Raw genomic sequence first — 6,434 nt, 5'->3', positions numbered from 1 at the left:
AATGAAATATTTAGAAAATAGAATAGTCTTCACCGTGTAAAGGGGAATGCATCACAATCATCACAAACAAATATGAGTAGAGTAGGTGTAGGGCACATTGTGTTGATTGAGTTGACAAGAAAAGGAACACACCACTAATTTAAGGGAGATTGAGAGAGATAAATCGCTTTTCAAGATGTCCATCAGTGGAATCTTTTTGCAACTACAAGTTTGACCAAACCATCATGCAAAGACTCTTCTTATACGTTGGAGAATGACATTTTATGAGTATGAAAAGGCACTTCTCTTGCTCAAAAAGATAATAACAAGAGAATTGCGGTTGACACATATGTATTGGATGTGTCGCATTAGTAATTTATTAAAATATCCTTCGGCAGTAAACTATTGAGTAAAACTGAAAATTTTGACAGTTAACTGCTGTGAAAATCTTAAACCTGATTTTTTTTTATTACAAAAACCATAAATTGTCATTAATAATATTTATTGATTTTGAATTTTTCAATCATTATTTTGTACGTTTCAAACAATTGCAGTATTATACTTATGCATATATATATATATATATATATATATATATATATATATATATAATTTAAATCTTGACCAAAAAAATAAAGAGCATTTAAATCCTCAAAAAACATTTCAATAAGTGTAAAAATTAAGCATTTGAATATTATTTTGCAAATTTCTTAAATAAAAAAAAAATCTTTGTGCACAATTATTTTAATGTAGAAAATATAACAACATATTATACCTTAAAAAAAATCGTTGTGCACAATTATTTTAACGATTTTTTATTATTATTTATATTTAAGTAATAAGTAATATGCAAAACAATATTCAAATGCTTAATTTTTACACTGATTTAAATGCTATTCTTATTAAGTTATATACGCATAAGTATAATACTGCAATTGTTTGAAACGTACCAAAATAACGATTGAAACATTCAAAATCAATAAATATTATTAATGACAATTTATGGTTTTTGTCAAAAAAAAAAAAAACAGGTTTGAGGTTTCCTCGGCAGTTAACTGCCGAAGTTTTCAGTTTTCCTCGGTAGTTAACTGCAGCCGGTTCCATAATTCGACAGTTAACTGCTGAGGAGCATTTCAGTAAATTACTAGCGTGGCGCAACTTTATGCAATGTCTCAACGACAATTCTCTTAGAATAACGTCTCTTTGTAGTTAAGTCACTTTTTTTTATCAGGAGTAAATTTACATAATTTCATCCAAACTATTGAGGCTCGCTGTAAAAGTTGCTTAAGATTGCAGTTTTTTATCGATAATTTTTTTAACCAATTGTCAAAGGATGGTTAGGGTTTTATTACGGGGAGGTGATTGATATAGCATGTTGTTTGAACTAGATCATTTCCTTTACAACATTTTCATGAGTCGTGTTAACATCTACTCCCTCCATCTCAAAATATAAGTAAAAACGAGTCATAAGTTGATGTATTTGGTACAAATTTTGGACTAAATATATTAACTTTTGTTAACCAATTTTTGCTTATATTTTGGGACAGAAAGATTACTTGTTAAAGATTCAAAAAAGAAAATAATTTACAAATTTAATCTATTAAAATTGTTATTTAAAGTTCCAATGTGTTGAATACACAAATCTTAAGATAAAATTTCTTCCTTTAACTTCTTAAAAAATGTCTTAAATGTACTTGTTAACATTTCCCTATTTTTATTATAATTATTTTGATGATAACAAAACAATACAAAGCTTGAGAACTATTAATTTGTTGACTTGTTTAAGTGTGTAAGACAACATTTAGAAGTAGAAGCTTTGGATAACTCGTGCCTCTAGTCACTACAAACACAAATGGGGACGGTGTGAAGATCAATCGTCTAAGTCTCAAAGAATATTAGGGTTTGGTGAAGAACAAGTCAAGATCATATCGATAAGAGTATGCGCTTCAACCACATTTAAAGTTTCTTCTATAACAACACTCTTCTAGTAAGACTAATTCCTCTTACTCAAAGTAAGTTTAGATAGAACATGAAAATAGTTATTGGAACCTCACACATAAATAAAAGAGTTAGGGCTCGAACATGATTACATCGTCCAACCATATAATTTCAACATTTTTAGGCGGTTTAACTAGGATTTATGAACAAACATTTGGAAGTTTATTCCATGAAATATCAACCAAATCACAAAGATTCTCAACCAATTTACTCTTTAGCTACTGCAAAATGAAGTGAACCCGACAAAAAATTCGCTATTTCAAACTCTTAATTAAAACTAGGAACTTATTTTCATCTGTCATACACATTTTTGTCCTTACATTAATTAAAACTCTTAGTCCATGCACAAAATTAAGAAAAATTATTTTTAAATTAAATTTGTCAATAATATAAAATCAATGCTAACATGTACACATATTAACTGAGTAACAATTTGTTTCTCTCTTCCCTTCTCTGCTTGAGGTCCGTCACCAAAACCCTAGTTTCTTCATCTTCATCCACCAGAGAGGGGTGATTTTGAGTCAATTTTTTGACCCAAAATCACCCCTCTAACTTATTTTTTCTATTTCCCTTTTATTGAAATAGTGATTTACACGTCTATTTCGTTTCTTTTTTTGTGATTTCGTCGTCTTAGTGCGACCTTGTTTTGTTCGTCGTCTTTGTGCGACGTTGTTTTCCTTTCTTATTTCATTTAGGTATTTGTTCGGTTCAGATTGTCAGATCAGATTCGATCCAGTCCAGATCAAATCAATGACTTTGGAGTCGTCAATGTTGCAGATCCGGAGACATAGGTATTCTGGAGACTTAAATATAGTCAAATGTGTAGGCTTTAGTATTTTGTCGTTTCATGCTATTAACATGGATGTTGTGAGTTTGTTCACAGATTCATCATTTTTGTTTTTAGCAAATTTTCATTGTATCGATGTACTCAATCTACCAATTTGAATAAATGAATATCATTTGTTTTTGTCAAAAAAAAAAGTACACATATTAACTCTCTCTCTCTCTCTCTCTCTCTCTCTCTCTCTCTCTCTCTCTCTCTCTCTCTCTCTTCTCTCTCTCTCTCTCTCTCTCTCTCTCTCTCTCTCTCTCTCTCTCTCTCTCTCTCTCTCTCTCTCTCTCTCTCTCTCTCTCTCTCTCTCTCTCTCTCTCTCTCTCTCTCTCTCTCTCTCTCTCTCTCTCTCTCTCTCTCTCTCTCTCTCTCTCTCTCTCTCTCTCTCTCCTCTCTCTCTCTCTCTCTCCTCTCTCTCTCCTCTCTCTCTCTCTCTCTCTCTCTCTCCTCTCTCTCTCTCTCTCTCTCTCTCTCTCTCTCTCTCTCCTCTCTCTCTCTCTCCCCCTCCCTCCCTCCCTAACCATTACCACTTCTCTTCTCTTGATATACCGAAGAGGATGATTTGGTCAATTTTAAAGCCATGATTGTTTGAATTACAAAGGGTCGTATCAAATCAACAACGACGATGGGTCGGTTTTTTACGACGGCGTTGAGATGATATGGGTGACCACATAAGCATAAATAAGAGGAAGAGCGGGGAAGTTGTGGTTGACGGTGGCGGACGGATGTTGACAGTGGTAGGCGATCAGAGAAAGAGGGAGCAGGAGGACACAATATTAATTTATTAGAAAAACGCTTGTTTTTTAATTTTAGATCTCAGCCGTTGAATGTTTTGTCGCCGCATATCTTGCATCTAGACCCTAAATGGAGCACACCTGAACTCTTATATTTGCATTTTTTAACTTGTATATTTAGGTCACAAGTTAAGTTAACATGACTTTTTTAGGTTATTAAGGGAAATCCTATCTCATTTGATTATGATTGTCTGCAAAAATTAATAATATTTAGAGTAAATAGGTAATTACCCCCCCCCCCCCCCCCCCCCAAATTTGAAATACACCCGACATTAACAAAATTTCAATTATCCCCTGTTAATCAATTTCGTCCCTCCATCCATTTCTGCCATTTGAATGTGTGATGTGTCCGTTAACTGGCCAAATAACACCTCCACGTGGGCCATGAAGACACGTTATATGGGTTTTTTTTGCCTAGTTTTGTTTTTTTCCCTTCCCTTTCTTTCATTTCCATGTCTCTCTCACTTGAAAACACAACAATTATCTTCTTTTTTCTTTTTGAACAACTTCCACCGGTAGCTTCTCGGCGCCGTTTCCGGACACCACAAATCAATGTCACACCTAGGTAGGGATGGCAATGGGTACCCAATGGGTAGGGTACTACAGTGCCCGTCCCCATACCCGCATTTATAAAAAATACCCGTACTCGTGCCCTTATCCCGTGGGCAACAACTTTAGTCTCCTTCCCATACCCTATGGGTACCTAAGTGCCCATACCCGCACCCATTGCCCGTACTTTAACTATGAAAAAACAAAAAAAAAAACATCACAAATGAAATAAAACTACGATCCCAATTTTTTAAAATTAACTCATAAAATAATATGAATCGTGGTATTTAGTCAAATAGAAAACATCCAAAATATCCCTAAAAAATTATACACCGGCATGATGGGGTTGTTATTGTATTAAGCAGTTGTTTGGTTTAAGTTTAGGTTTCGACTTAAATAGCTAAATAAATTAATTAATTATACATAAAAAATAAATAAATAATTTATGATATTATATAAATATGTATATGGGGGGTTGCGGGTCTGGGCAGTATAGTACCCTTACCCGTGCCCATATCCATTTAATTTTGTGGGTATTACCCGTACCCGTGCCCAGACCCATAAAAGCGGGGTTTTACCCTACCCATTGTGGGTATTTTTTTAGGGTACCCATTGAATCTGGGTCTAATTGCCATCCTTACACCTAGGCAGGGGAACAAAATTCATACCCGTAGGTACCTGTTCGAACCAACCCCGATTTGACGGGTTTTCTCTGATTTGACTAGGTTCAGTATGAGTTTGAGTTTTCCCCAATTTCAAAATACGGGTATGAGATAGGTAGTAGGGATATAAGTACCCACCTCGAATTCATACTCAAACCTGCCGCATATGTAGAAAACTACATTATCATCACTTTTTACCCGTTTTATATAGATTGAAACTCAAACCCTAAACAATTTCACTCACACTATATCTGTCAGACGACACTCGAATTTTCTCTCTTCTTCTTTCACATCTCACACCCTTGATCTCTCTTTATCACCATCATCTCAAGGTGTTTTTTTTTTTTTACTGAATTATGCTTGATTTTGTTTTGAATTAAGTTTTATTTTGTTTTGGTTATGTTTGATTATGTTTGTAAGTATAAATCAGATATAATGCTAGGTTATGTGTGCTGTTTCTATGCAAAAAATTTGATATTTTTAATTGATAATAAAATTATGTGTGAAAATACTTTTAATCCATAATTCTAAGTCCGATTTGTTGAAAATATTTTTTGTTGGAGTGGAAATACTCGAACCCATTTGAGATAGAGACGATATTCAATTTCTCATACCCGTTAGATATAGATAAGGTAATGAGTAATTATGCTATCTAAAGATAAGGTAATGAGTAATTATATGAGAGTAGGGGATGGAAAATGGAAAATTAATCTCCACCTCGCTCCATTACCATGCCTAACGACACCCACTTATTCACGAATTTTTTAGTCATGAAATTAATCGACCCAAAAGTGAATATCTCTCATAAATATTGATTAAGATCGTGAATTAATTCTAGTTGACTCACATAAACTCTAAAAGTGGAACTGATCTTAACTTTTTAACAAAAAGTAATATAGAAAATCTATATTTTGAACCTAAAAGATAGACCTAGATACTTTCCCATGTAATATAGGTCATTTATGGTTTTCTCCTCTGTAAAATTTTTATTTTGATTCACTTCCTGTAAAATATTTTTGTTTTGATTTACCTCCTAATAGATTAAACAAATTTTTTTTTTTTCAAGAAATTTTCATTTTCGTTTGACCTATTACAGGAGGGCGAATCAAAATAAAAATTTTACAAGAGAGAAAATCAAAAACATCTATAATTACATAAGGTAAAGATCTATTAACCCATATTTTTATCATGACATGAACATTTCTTTAAAAGGTTAACGTTGCATTAGTAATATGGTGATTTCTTTCCTTTTTGACTTTTAGTTAGTAATTTCTAATTATTGGCTGATTCGTTTTTTATTACAATTATTGCTTTAATTTATATATGGAAATAAATCGGACTAATTAATTTTGATAATTTTTACTAAACTAATAATTTTTTATTAAAAATATCAGCTAAAAGAGCTAAATTACACTTTTGGCAAGGGACGGTATGTAAATCCAGCGAGGGACACTATGTCTCAAGTTTGATTTTCCTTAATGTCAATATCGGTGGATTAATTTTTTTTGAACAAATTAAAATGGGATTATATTACTACAACAAAAGCAATTTTCAAGCACAAGGTGTGCCTAAGAAACTACTACAAGATACAAAGTGTTACAAAGTCCAAAATAAGAGAAA

This window comes from Medicago truncatula, chromosome 7 (assembly GCF_003473485.1).
Source record: "Medicago truncatula cultivar Jemalong A17 chromosome 7, MtrunA17r5.0-ANR, whole genome shotgun sequence".
NCBI lineage: Eukaryota > Viridiplantae > Streptophyta > Magnoliopsida > Fabales > Fabaceae > Medicago > Medicago truncatula.
This window is presented reverse-complemented; position numbering follows the sequence as displayed.